Source organism: Camponotus vicinus, unplaced genomic scaffold (assembly GCF_025532165.1).
Source record: "Camponotus vicinus isolate PSW18456_S1 unplaced genomic scaffold, iyCamVici1.0 SCAF_10, whole genome shotgun sequence".
NCBI classification, from domain to species: domain Eukaryota; kingdom Metazoa; phylum Arthropoda; class Insecta; order Hymenoptera; family Formicidae; genus Camponotus; species Camponotus vicinus.
The window spans coordinates 5,227,865-5,247,527 of NW_028141946.1; the positions used below are offsets into that span (position 1 = coordinate 5,227,865).

At 41.4% G+C, this 19,663-nt stretch overlaps 1 long non-coding RNA gene across 1 annotated transcript in view; it reads left to right on the top strand.

Moving 5' to 3' along the window:
• Positions 1-19,663, top strand: part of LOC145960214 (uncharacterized) — a 264,245-nt gene that overhangs the window by 94,081 nt on the left and 150,501 nt on the right. The gene's annotated exons all lie outside the window — the stretch shown is intronic.

Below are 19,663 nucleotides of genomic sequence, written 5' to 3' on the forward strand. Positions count from 1 at the left end.
AAAGGGAACTAAAAAGAGAAGATTGTACGCCAATGCTCTTAAAAGGAACTGTTGACTTAGGTGAACGAATAATACGATGTGGAGAAAGGTCCTAACAATGGCAGAGATGCTGGTGATTTGTGCCCACAGGAATATAAGACGAAATCATTTCCTTTTCTTTACATCTTTTTTTTTATACGCCTGTATCTTTTTTTTACGCTCATGAAAGATGCATTCGTTTTTTGTTCATTCTAAATAAGTAGTGTAAAAGTCGCACAAAAGAAAGGCTCACTAATTAATTTTTAATTGGGCGATTGATTTTTAAGTACTATTATATAATATATTGGAAAGTAAAGTATATTTCCATATTTTGTTTCTTTATTATTTAATTTTTAAAGCTAAATATACGTTTGTTAAATAGAATAAGAATAAATTCTAAAAACATTTATTAAAGCTGTAAGATTTATAAAGTAGCGTAAGAAAGAGAGAGAGAGAGAAAAAGAGAGAATAGTTCACGAATTTAAAAAATTTATTAAAATTTTTTTGTCAATCATATTTCCTTAAATTTATTATTAGTATTACGATATATATAATTTTTTGATAACCACTTATGTATGGATATTTTGTAAATGAAAATCTTTTTCTTATTTCTATTACGATAACTATGGAATAATAAATATATATTTATTTTAAAAGGGATTTTCATGGACATTGTATAAATAACATGAAGACAAATTATATTGTTCATACACAAACAACTGTGAAAAAGGTTGCAACGACAAGCTATAGAAAAAAATTATAAGTAAAAAAAAGATGAAAAGTTCAAGTTAATAAGTTTGCTACAAAAGGCATTATTGCCCTTTGAAATAAACACGTATATTACCTCCTACAAGTTACTACTGTACCGTACGTGGTTTCCTTAATGCATTCCCATTGGTCGCGACGATCTTCGGCACGAATTGCTCGCTGGAAGGGGGCAAAGAGCAAACCGCTCGGCGGCAAGATGGCGCCTGTTCTAAATTCAAAACAAGGCGCTGCTTAGCATATACATATCCCGGGCTCGGCTGCAGCGCGCACGCTATGACATTCGCAATTCAAATCTCGTACATTTCTATTACCATTTTAATTCAAGGGCACTCGGTCGCGCCGCGCGCGTGTTACCTCCGCACCGTCGGTGCACCGGGGTCATCACACGTGCGCACCGGAACTATGCGCGAGAACTTTGGGCTTGACATCGCGCTACTAGCATCGCAACCTATGTCCGTGATGTATGACCATGATGTATCCTGTAATCTGCCTCCATTTTCTACAAAAAAGTAGCTTAGAGCATTTGTCAACCCTTCGATATGCAACGTCGACCAACCGTAAATTACCCTTTAATAACGTTCATTACACATGACACATCCCTATCTTTTTTTTTACAAGAAAGAAAGAAAATCTACAAGGAAGAAACTCATAAAAACGACACGCCATATGTTGCATATAGTTTTTTTCTTAATTTTTAGCGTTGGCTTCATAACTAGTAAACATTGTCCATTTTATTTTAGCACATTTCGAATGAATTGCTTATTGAACCTTGGCAACTTCTTTCTTGACGGTTCGCCGAGAAGAGTCGTGCAACCCTGATTGAACATCTGGCAAAAACCCTTTTAGGCGCGGTCCCGGATTTGTATCGACGAAAACTGACTCGTTCCCGCGAATTTATGTGCGCCGTCAGATTAAGGGACGAAACGTTCCCTTTTTTTCCCAACCAGGCGCCCGCGCCATTGTGCCACTTCCGTGTACTCGGTTACGCATAACGAGATTCTTAGGATTTCACGGGGCTCGAAACGTGTCGCTACTTTGTACTAATGATCGGTCGGAAAGCTTTATGACAGATGTTCGTCCCATTTTTCTCGAGACATTAGGCGCAAATTATCTATGGGAATCGCATTTTTGTCGACTAAAAGTTGTTTTATTTCTACATGAAAAATATGCTAAATTTAAATTATTTGCAACAAAGTATGACTCATTTTGATGACTTGTATGTTTTATGTATTATATTTCCTTTATATAAATGATTTTAAAAAAATATAAAAAGCTTAAATTTTTATATTTTCTAAATGCAAAGATATTAGATAGCAATAATATAATAGAAATAAATCCTGTATTATGTTTAATGTGTTCCAAAACACGAAAGGAGTAAAATATTACACACGCGAATATTACATCAAATATGGAAGGAAAAATATCGAAGGAATGTATTATGAAAGATAAATTATACATGAAAGACAGATAATCGACTTCGAATCCTGTTCGTGAAAACTGAAGGCGTTGCATGATTAAATGGATAAAAAATTGTTCTGTTTTCGCGGAATGCATGAATTACTTATTCCCGATGAACGTGGCGTATTATCGTCGGAAAACATCTGTTTTCGCTCGATACTACTTCTGTAGTCACAATTATCTCTGTACTATAATCGCGAGTGCAATGACGTAACCAGAGCGTGACTGACGCGGCCTTAAAGACGTTAAATACGTGTTTCTCGTGATTCTTTTTCTTCTTCTACATACAACGTATTCTCGGCTACAGCTTCCATTTTCTTAGCAGTGATATTGAAATTCATTCAACAGTTTTACAATTAAATGGGAAATTTTTTTAAACTGATATATATTTATATTAATAAAAGCAGAATATACTCATGTTCTAAGAAATATGGTAATCTTTTAAAGTTTGAGACGGTATCAAATATAAATTGCAAATTGCACGTAATAAATTATGTGTGCGAAGATATAAAATATTATCCTTTCATCATCCTTCAAATTATAAAATATATCTTGATATATCTTCTATAAATTAATTGTTTAGATACCCCAAGCGTTTGAAATCAAATTCAGATAAATCAAAGCGCATCTCTAATTCTTTTTATTTTGATATAAATGTATGTATTTATTTGTGACTATAAATATATTTAATACATTTAACGACTTCTGGTGCAACATCAAATCGAGTTCGCGTATCTGAGATTAATCGCAAAATAAATCTTAAATACCAAGGTTCAGATAAATCAGAGCGCATCTCTAATCTTTCGAAAAGATTACAAGTAAAAGAAGGGAGAAAGGGAGAAAGGTGATATATTAACTCAGTCGGAGACGACCAGTTCGTTCCATCCTCGAACGATGAACGATCATTTCGCATCTTTGGCTACTCGTCGCGAGACGGTCGAGTTGGGAGAAAGAAAAAGAATACCGGTTCGAGGAACGAGAGCGCGAGGTAAGAATGAAAGAGATAGCGGAGAGCACAAGAGCGCGAGGAAAGGGAGGGTATCAGAAAGAAATATGTAGGGAAGGTCCGAGGAATAGCACTCGAAGGTGTCACTCGGCGTATTCACGAAAACCCAAAACATCCATTCTCGAGCGGCGCGGACAATAATGACGGACCCACTGACCGGACCTGGCCAACAATGGGGAGTCGGGAGCGCCCTTCGCCGTGGCCGCGATCCCTCGGTCCAGATCGAAGATAAATTTCGCATTTGTAGAGGATCGACCACGCGCGACGAGCGCCTGAAAGAAGGTGGGAGGATCCGGCGAGTCGGTCCGAGGACCAGTCGATTTTTCCTGCACGGGTCGATCACAATAACCGGCGACGTTTCTTTTATACCGATAATTGTCGCGTCTCTCGACGACAATGACTCAAGGCACTCTGGAAGGCGCTCGAACGCCGATTTCACGAGATAACGACAAACGAATGAAGGCGAGCCGGGGATAGAGAATATTGCCGGGTTCAGCGCGGTCCTAAATGGTGCAGCGGATCGTTTATGCACCTGGACGATCCCGCGGTATCGCGATCTTTATGGCTACTCGCGCGGCCAAATATTATTTCGAGCCGGCGATACGAAGGAGCACGTGGTGTAAGAGGCGCGCAGGTATAACATGTCCGCGGGTGCGGACGCGCGCGGCGTTACGATAATATTTTCTCTCGAAATAGAAGCTACTTACGATGCACTTGCCTCGTCGTGTGTGGTCCGCGATCCTCGCCGAGGAGACGCGAATCTTCTCGCGTAAAGAGAAAGAAGAGAGATAGCGGCGGGACGATGGTGCTCACCGATCGTACGGATTTGTTGGCGCGATCGTGTGCCTCGTAAGGGCATATCGCGAATACATTACGTCTAAAGATTATTCCAATCCTTGGTATTGTCGTTTAATTCGACTCTCTCACTGGAATGCGTTGAATTGCGCGCGATTTAACAAGCAGAGTCATACGGTGATTTTGCACGAGTAAAATTAAAATTGATGTTATTTATCGGCCTTTATTTTACGCATGGTATGTTATTGCAGAATTAAATGAATTCGATAATATTTATCAATCGTATCATTAGCGAGCGAAAATATCCAAGACACATTCGCAAAATCTATTCGAAGAATACATTGCGCGCGAATAAATCTAAGCGCGTTATTAGACTTGGCATGAGCATTCATCTCCCGCATTTACGAGAGACTTAGGAAAATACGGCAATTATCTGAAAATCCTTTCGCTCTATCGCAGAACGTGATCTCTCGACCAATCAGCGGATTGATTTTCATGTCTGGCGCATTATTACCGTGAAATACCGCGTAAATCGCTTCAACGATTTCGCTAGCGCATTTCCGCGAAATCGTAGCAAATTCCATACTGTGCGATGTCGACATCGCGCAAAATCTGCGTACGTCCACAGCGCGAATGAGATGAGCGAGCGAATGAGCGGCGAATGAACGGCGGCGGGCGGAGAATCCGTGAAAGATTGCGGGAAAGAAAAAAAGTCAACCAGTCAGTCAATCAGACGCTGTACGCGTTAACCTTAGCGCGGAATAATCCGCGTGTAACTTTGCGCGCGCCGTGTAATGCGAGCCTGCTTGCGTACGTGCGCGCGCGCTGCAATGTTAATTGGAATTACACATGTGTGGTCACACGCGAGAACGCCTGATCTTGAGAGAAGAGCCGACCAGGCTCCGCATGATGTATGCATCGTGCCGCGCTATTCGCACCGAGGTAGTAGACAAGGACAAGCCGTCCTCTCACTCGAGAGATCATCCTCGGCCAGGATACACTGCTCCGCGAGCGATCCTCCTCCGCTCGACGTACGCATACGCGATTGCGGATCGGACTCTTTTTCCACGAATCGCGACTGAATTCAAAAGTCCAACGTGGGATATGAATATTTCCTCGAACATACGTTTGGATATTCAAAGAGTCCCTCTCTGCAGTCCTTATTTACAATCCACACTTAATCGTAAACATTGCTGTACGCGATTCTAAGTCCCGCAAAATTGTCTAATATGAAGATCCTAGTTGACGTCAGGCGTGGGCTGCGAGTTATATGACCGTGTTTAGCATTAAATGTAGGATGTGAATACGAAGCTACAAGATTATTGTTTCGTCCCTCGTTTATTTTCCCAGGCATTTCGATCGAACGATTCCAAGTATTCGTAAGCTTGGAAACGGAATGCATCTACAATTTCAATATGTATGTATGTGTGTGTATGTATATATATATATATATATATATATATATATATATATATATATATATATATATATATATATATAAACAATCAACAATAGAAAAGAAATTGAAATACTTTCTTTTTGAATGAATTTCAAAAAAACCGCATTGATATGAAAGAATATATTATTATGTATGAAGCTGTGTGTTGTGAGCGATTATAATAATCGAAATTTTATCTTACATTTCTAAAAAAAAATAAATGCATAATGAGAGACTCTGAGAATATCGCTTTTTATTAACGCGAATTCTTATCTGAACATCTATAAACAAAGTACATGAAGTAAGATACTGTATTTCGAAAAGTTACCGGAACTTAAATTACATGCAAAAAACATGCATAATACATTTTTATCTTTTGATGTCATAGTCAAACATTGTAAATAATCTTTAAATAATCAAATTAATCTGAGGTCAATTTTTCAAGTACGTGAAATATTTTTATATTAACGTGTGCAAATTTTTTACGCCATTATCTATTACAAGACGTTATCTAGACGTGACCATGAAATTCCATAATCCTTTCGCAAGAAGATGAGGGAATCGACATCGAGGAATGGAAGAGGCAAAAAAGAAGTCACAAAAGAGGTCTCGAAACGAGCGACGGGATTAATCGTCGAACCTTAATTAGGCCACATCGTTAAGCAACGAGAGCGACAAAAGTAGATATGTCTCGTAATTGATCGTAGGCACAAAGCACTCGATTGCGCCTTACAAGGAAGACGGGCGCAAGGTCGACGATGGCGTTACGCGTCCGTGTGCCTATGCATGCGTACGTATGCGTGTCGCAATTACTCCCACGTCATGGCGCATTGAAATACTCTTACCAGACGGCAGTAGTCGACGACAGAACATATGTGTGATTATGCGAGAAACGAAGGAATATCGAGAAAAAAAAGAAAGAAATGTAAATATTTGTTGATTAATATTTTTATAAAATATACACTATTTTATTATTATAAGAAGCGCCTTGAAAAGTTATATTCTCAAAGAATTACATTAAACATTGCATTAAATATTTCAATTTGAAATATTGAAATTTTTGATTAATATTTTCTTCCGAAATATTTAATATTATTTAATATTTTAATCCAATATTTCTCATTAATCTTTAGCAGGATTTGATTCGGTATTCGAAGCAAAAAAGTTGCACAAAATAAATCTGCAGAATCTGATGTGTCTATCATAAAGTCGGAATACGAAACTGCAAAACGAAAAAAGTAAAGAGAAAAAAGTGAGCGAAGACAGTAACATTACACCCACCGTTTAAGATCAAGGCCCGTTGTTCGAACGATCGATAAGCTATGTCATAAATTTCGCAACATGCGCGTCGCGCATAATTTAATTTCGAGGCGCATTACGGCATGCATAATTGCGTAAAACGTAATCTTGATTGGACGTCGACGCGAACCCGATCGCGATCCGCGAACATCTCAGACCTTTCGCGAGTCCGCGTGGAAGGAGGACAGTAAACGCATAAAGGATCGAATCGCTTTTATGCACGATGGCGATGCGAGCGGAACGAGAAGGAAACAGGACGAATGAGAAGAATAGGGTAGAAAAAGTAGATAGATGCGACTTTCCTCGATCGAGACTAACCTTAATATTCTTAATGTCGCGATTACATAAACATATCTATAAGATAGTCGCGGATGACCGACATCACCGTCATCGTCGTCGTCGTCGCGATGATGAAATCGCGAAACGTGGTCGCGGTAGCGTAGCGGCATCTCTTGTATCACCGGGTGATCTTGAACTAACACCTTTCAGGGCATATTCCGCCATTTATTACGGACACACAAGGTGTTCCAATAATTGCGCAAACACAACACGGGATTGCCTGCATACGTAAGTCATCGGTAATCGTTCCCTCGCGAGGAGCTCACGTCTCGCTCTGTGTCTCTATCTCTCTTCTCCCAACTCGTTCTCCTTTTACGTCTCTCTCTCTCCATCTCTTGATCATTTTCCTCTCCGCGCGCTCCACCAAAGAACGTCGTATGGTCTTCGCGTGTGTGCGATTCTCGCGGTACCTCTCGCCAATGGAAGCGCGGTAATGTTCTAGCAGAAAAAAGCTACGAGAGAGAAAAAAGAAGCCGCTGCTTCACTTTCATCCGTCACTTTCGAATGATTATAGTGCGCCGCTGTCTACGCTGGTTAAGCTGATGATAATTTATCGCATATTATATAGCGATCACATATCACATAGTCGTTAATAAGAAATAGTATTATAATATTTTATATACATTTATGTGAATAGAGATAGCATTGAAAACATATTATTTGGGTTATCTCTTAAGTATTCTTTATTAGTATTCTAATGCACTCTTCGCGAAATCATCGGACACGCGAATCTTTGTAAACTCGCGCGATACAGCTAGCACGTGCAAATCTCTGTAAGATATAATTCAGTTAAGTTGACTCTTGAATGGACCGGTCTTCTTGTAAACCTCCGCGAACAGTGTGTGTGAACGGTAGCCTGTGCGATCCGCGCTGTACCGATTGAATGGTCGGTACTATATTCGTCCCCATATAAAAATTCGAATTTATCGAGCTGGAATTCCGCGCGACATGAACAATCCACGAGCAGAACCGCGAATGCGATTACACGCATTTCGCTCTTGAAACGTAAATCTATTAAAATCTATTCTAATTGTCCAACTGTTCTGCAAAAGAGATAGTGATGTAACTTGAATTTATAAGCCTTGTGATAATTGATGTGGATATATAAATTTAAACATGGACACGAGATCTTTATCTTCATATATATAAAGCGATTCTTTGATATTTTTATTATCCCTTCTTTCGCCAAACAATGTTTACTTGGCCTTACTTGGCTATATAGTAATTTTTGCGATTCTTTGATACTTTTATTATCCCTTCTTTCGCTAAAAATGTTTACTTGGCCTTACTTGGCTATCCAGTAACTCTTGCGTCAAGTAGTGAAGAAATTATTATCTCTTATTGTTAATTTAAGGTAAATAAAAACAGAAAAATATCTTTGATAATTTACATCTTTTAAAAATGGGCTAAAAGAAAGAATTAAATGTTTTACTTATTCTACATGCGATGTAGCATCAAAAGTGAAACTCGCCGAAATTCATACTTGTTATAACTAATATACTGTTATGTGACCGCCGGCGACGTGATCGATACAAAGATACCATTTTTATCGTTGCTATAAATTTGCCGCGCGACCCAAAATCGTCGTCGGTGCGCGAATTTCGGAAAATAAGACGGCGTCCGCGCTCGTATTCAAAATATATGGACGAACGCGTCTCTGTCCATCTGCGAGCTCTCACAGTGAGATCGGGGACACGCGGAACGCAAGAACGTAAAATTCAGCGTAACTTTTATCGTCACGCGGACATTCTCACGTTGTTGGTCGTGCGGCTCATCGGACTGTGTGGGCGCGATTTTACGACAGAAAGCCGAGCAACGCCAATCGTTTTACGCGAAAAACGGGGCTTTTTGCCTCGTTTCGATGTGTGCGCGGTCATCGTCTCCGTAATTCGCCGCCGTAATAACGACCCCCGGAATGGATCGACGCAGTTTGTCGGGATTCAACGTACGGAAGCCACCGGTTGCGGCGGATTATGGCTGCGGGTCCATTGTATCGCCGGTCGAGTCGGCAATACGTTCTAGCGGTTTCCGCTGACCCGAGCAACCGGTTAATTTTCAATTAGCATTCTAAGAATAATGCAGTGGCACACGCGAGGCACGTGGAACGGGAAACGCCGGCTCTTTCCGCCTCTTTTAATTAAACGCATTCGTTAATAGGCGCGCTCGAATTTATGCGCCCGTGAATAGATGATAATTGTTAATAAGTTAGGCGCAATTGCAAGTGTGCATTATACACATTACATTCGCATTAATAGTCGGATGAAGATAATTTTATAGGCGAATACCGCGATGAGGTAAAAATAAAAAGAAACAATAAATGAAAATTGACAGTTCCAAAAGTGATTTGTTGGCGTAAAATTCTCGCGTGCACATAATTAACAAAGCTATCTCCGAATATCCTGAAACTTCAAAGAAAAAAAAGGGAAAAAAGGAAATGGTTATAGAATAGAAAGATTGATAGTGATCTACGAAAATATTTGACAAGGTTGTAAGAAAAGAAATATTGAATCTATAAAAGAATAAACGCGGCTTCTTTTGGCACTTTGAAGGTGCAATAATTTTCAAAAAAGAAAAAAGAAAAAAGACGTCAATAAGATTTATGATGTGTAATTCAGAAATTTTCTTTTTCATTCGTAAACTTAAATCTTTTTCTTTATCTTTTTTAAATCCGAACGAAAGCCGGAAAGATGATAAGTTGTGAACAACGGTTATTTTGATGATCGTTGAATATCGTATATTGAAAGTGTACGGTACATATTATATAACATCCGATCTTTTACTGCTCATTATTCTGCGGTTAACGTAGTTTCTTCGTTGATATCCTGTCTATATATTTTAGCTATACACATGGAATTGTGTCATAATTAAACATTTACGTCAACGCGTATGCAATGAGATAACACACCTTCTAATGTGTCCGGTTTCTTCATAAGATGCAATATTTATATTTTATATATACATAAACATGCATGCTTATACGATGTAACATGTGGATCTAATGTATATGAATAAATATGTGAGAAAAAGGATCGGATTCTCTTGTTGAAAGCGCATCATGATCTTGAAATAAATTCGACAAGCGGAAGTATTCGACCGACGTGCTCGAACGAGATGAAGGCAAGACTTTATCGATAGAAATCTATAGTAGGCAAACGTTTTGCGCGACTGAGAACGTAAACTGTGTCCCGCAATTGGATCCATTTACACATGTACGGTCGCGCATTCAGCGCTCTGCACAATAGCTACATCCTATCCCATAGAAAATCAAGCGTTCGATTCTATCGAACGATGCACCTCCATTCGCCGCGAGTTTAAACCGCTGATTTTATCTCAATCAGAAACGATCGAAAGCGTGGGGATGTGCCACGGGTGGAGAAAAAAATGTTTTCATTCTGGCAGAAGTGATTTTATATCCTCTTTTTTAAATGTTTATATTATGTCGTATATTTTTCGCAAAGCTTGCGTTAATTTTATTTGCATACTTTATACTTGAAATACTTGGTTAAGTGTTAATTGATCGCGATCTAAAGAATTTAAGAAGAAATGTATGGCGAAGTATAATGTAACATTAATTTCGATGGACCAATCGAATGACCGGCTTTCGCAAATGCCTCGATCGTTCAGCCAATGTGTCATCGTTCAAATAACAATGCTATTTTAAAATTTTGAAAAAAAGAATCTTTTCGCAAAACAGTCGAAAATTGTTCCATTATTTAATGATATTATCAGGAAAGTATTGTATGTGTAAATTGTACATTTGCGCAATTATTTTCATATTATTGTCAATAACAAACGATATTCTATGAGAACATAATTCGCATTCGTACAAGATTGTAAAGAAAAAAGATCATATGGTCGAGAATTGCAGCGTGAACTTTCGCATTTGCGGTGTAAAACCCGTTACAATTTTCCGGCGTATTATTTCTTGCTGCATTTGCACGCAGTAGCGACTGTAATTACCAAGGACGATCGCTTCTCGGTCCGTTCGATAGTCATAAAGGCGAAAGAAGATCGTATGCGACGTAGGAAGGACGAGCTATGTTAGGAAGTAAATCACCGCCGAGTATTCTCGCTTGGAGCGAATATGACACGCGAATCTTCCCAATCTCGATAAAAATAAGTTGTTTTTCTTCGTCGCAATTAAAATACCAAGCCTCACCAAATGTTATCTGCACTCCTGCTCAAGTAGTTATTTCTACAACCGATAATGAGTGCGAAGTGAGATAAAATTGAAATTTGCAGCACACCATTCTTTAATTACTCCTCATTATTCAATTGTACATTTCCCAACCTTGTCAAATGAGATCCTAATAAAGCGTTTATTCACCTCTTTCTCTCTCCCTCTTCCTCTTTTTTTCTCATCCTCCATGTAAGTAGCAGACGTGTCTTCCACCAGGACAGCCCGTTAATTTGTAGGACCACCGAACCGCTTTTTATTAAACACAGCGAGACCACGAACTCGAGTTTTGACACATTTTGACACGAGGACCACACAGAGAGCACTCCTGCTCGTAAAACATTCGCTTGACGACGGCCAATCTACGGCACAAAGCATTAGTCCACGAGACACTCGATAGACGCGCAAGAAGCGGACGCTGGCTATCGTCTACCGGATAAGTTATTAGCGGTACCGGCAAAGAAAACCTATGCGAATATCAATGACGAACTCCCGCAGTCCTCTATCTCGATTCGCGATGTATTTATTATCTCCGATCGACTTTTTCCCATCCGATACGCGACAGTAGATCCAGGTCGAATTATTGTCGATCGCTCGATGCCGTTTCCGAGACTTTAGCATTCTCAAACACTTCTAAAGTATAGATAGTGGATTATTGCCAAATGGTAAACGAAAAAAAATAGAAATATACGAAGAAAATAAAAATATAAAAAAATAATTCTTATGATATATATAAATTTTGCAAAGTTGTTCAAATTTAATCAATTAAATATGAACTACTTTTTGAATGTCTCTGAATTTCAGAGTGAAATAATTTAAAATAATCAAACTTTAAGAAGTCTCTCGGAGACGCACGCTTCGCCGACATCGCGTAAACGCGTTGTACGAGAGCGCGTTCAGAACGTCGTTGGCATAGATCTTCCAGAATCGTGGCATTGACCCCTGGTCCGTGAATCGAACGACCAACGCTCGTAACAGAATCGCCACTGACCCCGGGCAGGTACGAGGTGTTAGACAAACAGCTGGTCCGAGCGCACAAAGACGCGTTTTATACGCTCGGACTTGAGCGGTATTACGTACACCACTCGCGTATGTACCCATGCGACGTGTGTATGAGCAACAATGTGGAGAGAGAGAGAGAGAGAAAGAGAGAGAAGGGGAGGGCGAGGCGATGGGGACAGAAAAAGAGACAAGGAGAGCGAGAGACGAAGCTAGGAAAGCATCATCACGGAGAATGAGAAGAGACAACGACAGGGCGTATATAGATACGTCGAGTGCGAGACTCGCCTTCTGCGTCTCTTTTCCTCGCACTCCGACCTCGTATAAGCTGGCTGTTCTTCTCTTTCTCCCTCGCGTACCATCTTGCGTCGCATTCCTCACGATGATAAATCCCTCGATATCGTGGCCACGCGTCTCACGAATGAAAAATCACGTCAACGTTGTTCTATGATGTGTGTCGTCCAATTTGACGGAATCGCAATTCTTAATTTCACGATAAATGAATTAAAAAATAGCGTAATAATAGAATTTATCAGAGTAATATTTAATAGATACATTTAAAAAATGTTAACGCATAAATATTAAAATACTACTAATTACGATAACAAATGAATGAGAATTAAAATCACTTCTTTCAAGATATCTTTATGACATGTGTATATATATTTAAAACCAGCCGATTAAATTTCCGTGATTAATGTAATAGATATTCAATAAACGAGCGTATTTTGGGAGACGCGTGTTGCTGAAAGACAAGCAACCGGGCGGTTCAGAAAACGGCGACAAGCTGAACGAGCAGTTATAAGTTCCCATGAGTCGCCCACGCTACGTGAAGAAGGTGCTCGGTGATGTCGTTGTCGCTCGTCGGGGGCATAAAAGTGTCCGGGGACCGAGACCCGAAGATCTCAAGTGCCCAGACCACCTTGCATGCTGCGTGGGCGACCCGCTCGCGAGCAGTTAGCGAAGCTTGCGCAAGCTTAACTTCAGGAGGTCGGCGCTGTGATCCGGTTAAGTGTTCGGTAGCTACGACGATGACTCATAGGTACGAGAAAAAGATCTAATTAAATCTACATGTATCGCATTTATCTATTCTTCCGACTCGAGCATTTAAACATGCCCAGATTCATCGTAAAAATTTTATTTCTTTAATATTTCTTTTATTTAAATATATAACAAAGTATCTTGATTTTATAGAAAATATATTATACACCTTTCCATTTCTCAAAATGAGGCGAATAAGAAACAAAATCAATTGCAGATATTTATCTTGCTAAATTATGTACAAGATGACGCATAAACTAAGCGTAGACGAGCAACTTCGTATCTAATATATTGCCACGTACAAAGGAATTACATTATTCCAGTCGTGGTCGGACCACGTATTACATTGAAATGCATTCTGTTATCATAATGTAACACGCTAGCGCTACGATTGCACGGTGTATTAATGAGGGACGAGGAGGGACGAGCATTAATCTTGGCGTCGTCGGAGATTCGTAATAGCGGTCCGCCACCCAGGCTGATATCTAAAAGCGAAATCCTGCAAAGTGGCCGCGCGGATAAGAGGATGAGAAAAGATTAGCGCGCGTTGCGAGGGCGAGTTGCGTTTTCTAGAACGCCGCGAGCAAGCAACATTCCGCGCGACGCCTCTCGCGGATTTCGGCGAGGATCGTTCTTCTTCGATGCACCCAGCGACGACGGATAATGCCCGGATAAGACAACTTGCAATTATACATAGTGGAAAGCTCGCTAGATACGCGTACTTTTACGGGAACGTAATCTCGCGCGAGATGAGCACGCTCCTAATATAAATTTTCCTTATTCCCGACCGCCAGCAAATTACTCTCGCTGCCGTGGTTGGATATCGAGGCGGCCCTGTCCAAGTTAATACTTCATCCGCGGATCGTATACGTTATCGCGATTCCGGTAGACCGCGCGTCGGAAAGTCAAAGCAATTCTCTCGCGCGCCGACACATCGGATCGCGATCGATGCGGAAAGGATTCCGCTGCCGAGGAGGAGGACGAGCAGGATGTCCGACAGGAGGAGCGCGGCCTCGCCGCGTGAGGGTTTCATCGCCGTCATCTCCGCGCGACGCGATCCTCTCTTCCTGTAAGTAATTTATCGTTACCATTAAAATATAGCCTCGTCGTCGTCGCGGTGGGTACGCGCCGTTATGGTCGAATATAACCGTTTCTATGGGTGCACGAGGCGTCCACCTTGATTTACGGCGCTCACGGAGTTATGATGCGACGTGCCCACACACTCGCATTCCCATACGTTCTACGCTCCCGCGCCAACGAATCAGCGAACAAGATCCGTGGCCCTCGGGAGTACTACGCCAATACTATTAACTAGAACTTCACCGGACAATTAATGCGCATCTGCGGAATGAAAGAGTCGGATATTAATAAACGCCTTACGATTCGTATGTACATACACACTTGTGGCGCGCGCACGGCTTTAGCATTTCTAAGATGCCTTCCGACAAGTAGACTTTGTACAAACACGAAATGTAACGTATGCTAGTACAGGAATAGAATAAAGTCAATCAGGAAAATGTAGACTCTCGGTGTGGCGTCATTGCGGCTAAATAAAGTAGATAAATAAGAGAATTAAAAATAACTCGAAGAGCTGTCAAATACCCAAGTATTATTATCTCCTCTATTTATGTTTCTTAGATTCTTCATTAGAAATACGAAAACATAACGTTTAAAAGCTAAAGCACGTAAACAAAATGTAAGTTAATTGAGTCTTATATCTGTGTAAATTGCAGAAGCACATTTGATTAAAATCTGGGTAAACGTCTCACGAAGGTAACTATACGTTCTCCAGCAATACGGAACGAGGGACACGAGAAAATCGACGCGATAGTTTACACGAAGGCTCTTCCTCGTTTCGAAGTGATCGCAATCAGGCCGAGATGCACGTTGCATTTCGCGAGGGTCCCCGTCCGATCGCGGGGAGACGAAGGCACCGATCGATGGCGACGATCGACAAGTCGTGGCACATCGCTCCTTCTGGATCGACAGCTTGGAGTTGTCCAGACCGACGGATCGTTACGCGAGCGCGGTTTCGAATACCAACGCGGTGAAATACGGCCCAATAAAAGAGCTCTGACACAGTCTCTCGAGGAGACTCGACTATTGTTCGGCGAAACCCGATGATCTCGAACGCAGTTTCTATAAGAGCGCGCTCAACATTTATCGTGGACGAGAAACGACGTGAATTTTTTTCACACGTTGAGAGCGCGATATGTCACGTTGGATCGTAAAATCGATCGTCGGATGACACTTCCATGCAAACCTGTAAATCTGCGCACGAATAATTTCAAACTATGACGCGAAATTAGTTTATATGAAATGCGAAATAAACTAATTTTTTTTATACGAAAAAAGGATAAAACGCAGAAGACATCAATGTATGTTTATACACTCATCCTAAGAAGCTATAGAAGTTAGAAAGGAGCAATATAGAGCGGATTTCGCTGAAAGAATAAATCCTCGAGCAAAGAACCGGCAAGAACGTCTGGAATTCCGGGAAAGTAGTAACGAGCGAGGTCAAGTAATTAAGTGACGAGCAAACAGGAGACAAAAGGACTCGCGGTAGAGTTTCTAGCGAGGAGTGCATCGGCGTATTTACTCACAATTAGTACGCTTCCATCGCGGTTCGCCGGTGACGACAGCGGCCGTAAAACAGTCCTCGCGACGAAGCGCAGCGTGAATTCTACGCGACATCGACGACATTTCAATAGTATCGATATTAATCGAGATTATCGACGATGTAACCCGGTCTCGCGCGCAGCAACCCACCTGGTCCACGACGATTTCGCTCGATATCGCCCAGCTTTACTCCGGGATGTCCCTTACCTATGCGCGCCACTTCGAACAGGATCTCCAGAACGGAGGTGTCGCCGGTAGGGTGACGAGTTTTCACATTTAGTGTCAATAAAAATGGTGAAAGGCGAAGGAGGTTTCTCGTGAGGCGAATGAAGACGCGCGCCGCGCGCGAGAGACGAGGATAGAGAGATAAGTCGCCTCTCTTTTTCGACTTCCCAATAAATTATCGCCGGCGTTGATCGCCGGCGTACATTTTTCACGAGATCCACCGGCGTTTTCACCGATCTCCTTCCCCAATGTGGGGCAAAGGGAAGAGGGGGCGATATTTTTTACGACCGCTCTCCGATTTCGGATTTTAATGACACCCAGAGCGTGGTCCGATTTAAAGCCACGGATCCCGAAACGGAAATGGATTTAATAGCGATCGTAGGCACCTGCCACGTTTACTCGCGTGTTTGAGACTCTTTCGTACGGCATTCCTCCCGCTCGTCGAATGTCTTGTCCGAAGTATAATCATTATCGATAATAACCATCTGTGTAACTTTGTAAGAAACTGCTGCTATATGCTTAAGCTTTTATGTACCATAAAGTTGAAGTAAAATTTATTAAATTTCATTTTTACATCGCACACACTTTTATTGGCGCATCATTTTTACGAAACGTACATTATGATTCGACACAACACGCTATGCAATTAAATATTGTATAATCTGAATATATATTTATTGAATTAATTACAAGATAAAATATTGAACGAGTAATTCATAATGGAATTATTATAGTCAACTATATATATTTCTCATATATTGAAAAAAATTAAAAATGTTTATTTAACATAAACATCAATGTGTGTGCGACATGTATCGTTCATTAATTATATATCAAGATGAGCTGTTTCCGCTACGAGCACATTTCCGCTGGCGTATCGTCAGAGATAATCCCGTGATTCGAAACTGATTGTCCTTTTTCCGTTGCGTGACACGCATCGCACGACTCAATGTCATCGGATACGCGTGATGGAATCGATCGCACCAGCCGCGGGCTCCCCGCGGCGTGTTACGAATCCTGCCAATCACCGGAGTATAATCGATATCGGAGCCCGAAGGTGAGTATCGGGCCGATACGATCGGCTCCGCCCCGGGCGTGTCGCCGGCCTGGACGATTTATAATGTTAATATCCCCGAAGCAAGAGAGGGGCTCCACGTACTTTCCGCTCGATTTGCTTCCACCCTTCGCCTCATCTTGCCGCACGCGTTCCTGTTTCTTTTTACTCCTCCCTCTTTATGCCGCGAGTACAAAGCAAAGACGACCACGCGATGGGATCTCGAGGAAAATTGGGTTAGTTAGTTAAGTGGATAAGTTTGTTCTGTATTCCGACCTAACTGCCGTCCACGTCCTAATGACTACCCTACACTTGGCCAGAAAACATAGAAAATTACGGCGGCTAGCATATAATTAGCGTTACTTCGCGGTGGTGAACAGGCGGTCAGCGTGAAGCGTATCACATATATACGCGTCTCCCCTCAAAAAAACATCATACAATTTCTAAAATTTAGCTTTATCTTAAAATGCGGGCGTGTATTATAGAGTAATATCCAGAAATATATATTTTAAAAAATAACGAAAAATGCTTTAAAAAACGAGAAAAATCAAACGGTTAAAATTTCGAAAATTTCCAAAACATGGTAACAATCTTGTCAATTTTCCACGATACTACATTTTATGCGAACGACTTAAATAAAAATCCAGCGCATCATAGACCACGAGTCGAGGGCGACGTTTTGTTCGCGCTGAAGGGACTCTCCGCTCGTTCTCCACGTCGGGCGTAAATCTACGAGAGCGCCGTTACGAGATGAGACGAGGAACGCCCAGTTACATATTTGTATTTCCCACGATACGGTCACGAAGTGACTTGCAGACGTCATGCTCCGAGTGCACTCGCCGCCGGTGGCTTCGAGACTCGATAGCGTATAGCGCCTTAACCGGTTGACGCGCGTTCAGACGAATGTTTATACGCGCTGGAAACTCTCGTTCGGCTTCGACTCTCGACCGCTCTTCATCGTATCGCGCGCCTACGGCGAGCAGCGGACTCTTGGACGGATGGAGAGCTCCAAATTCGAGCTAATAGGCGGAACATTATCGTGATCCTGTCGCGCTACTGGCGCGAGCTGATGTCGAAGATGTTGCAATGATGTGTACATAACGCGTAACGGGTTACCCGCAAACCAAAACGTTAGAATGTCGAGATGATATGGAAGAGCTTGTCCGACTTATGCGTCCTCGCTGTCCTCGCTCGCTCTGAACAGAATGTATCCACTGGATTCCGCGATCGAATGATACGAGTATATTTAAAAATTCAATTAATTTTAATAAAATTTTCTAATGATTACTATATAAATCTTCATGATGAGCCTTATCTTTTTTGCCTCTTGTACACTTGAACATATTTTCCCGATTTCATAACAACAAGAAAGAACTCTCTCTCTTTCTCCATCTTATTTCTAATCCTAAATTCTGGATGCTAAATACAATTTACGTTACAAATTTAATAAAAGTTACTCGCTGTATAAATGGTTGGAAAAAAGATCGGGCACTTGGTATAACAAAATCACACTCGACGTGGCTCGTGTCGAGACTAGGGTGAAGGTCAAGTTTTCATGCAAGAAACTGACGTTTAATGTGCCGGGAATCGCATGTACGCGATCGACTCACGGCGAGGCGGAGAGAGAGGTGGATTCCTCTGATATGCGAACGGTAAATTAGCATTATGGTCGCATTATCGATGCTGTGACGCGGTTTTATATACAGCGTGATCGTTCCTGCCGCGACGTAGCGCGCAGGATCAGCTCTCTCTAACTCTGATTTATGCCGCTTATTGCGGCATGCGCGCGTCTCGTATTCTCCTTATACCAAGTTTCCAAGGTGCACCGAGTTACGCGAGCTACGCGTAATTTATCGTATCGCATTACGAGTCTGTTGGATCGCGGATGTAGAACGAAATTTCGAATCGCTATAGTGATGCGTCATGATACTTGAATCAATTTGAGAGCGCGTATGTATCAATGAAACACAATAATCTCAAGTCGGGCTGTTTCTCTCTTTTCTCATACACCGTACATTAAATTCATATGTATTATATTTACTAATCCTGTACACCTCTCTTCTTTCATAGTCGATACACGTTTTATTTACAATAAACTTGGCTGCATTGAAATATGAAATCCTCAAAATCTGCATACCCTACAATAGGTACACTTGTTAACAGATACTTTGAGTATAATACTAAAAGGGAGTATAACGAACCACATTATATATGAATAAAGCGGAGGCGCGCGCGTACTTCGCCGCACGTGCATAATTCAAGTTCAAAGAAAATGTCAATATCTACGCGCGCATGTTCCTCCCACACTCGTGCTCCTCGTGCATTGAACACAAGAAGGGAACGAGTCCGATGAGTACGACGATCTATCGAGTGGTTGCGATAATACTCGGGCAAGTATGAGCAAGCGCGATTCTGCGGTGATCGCGA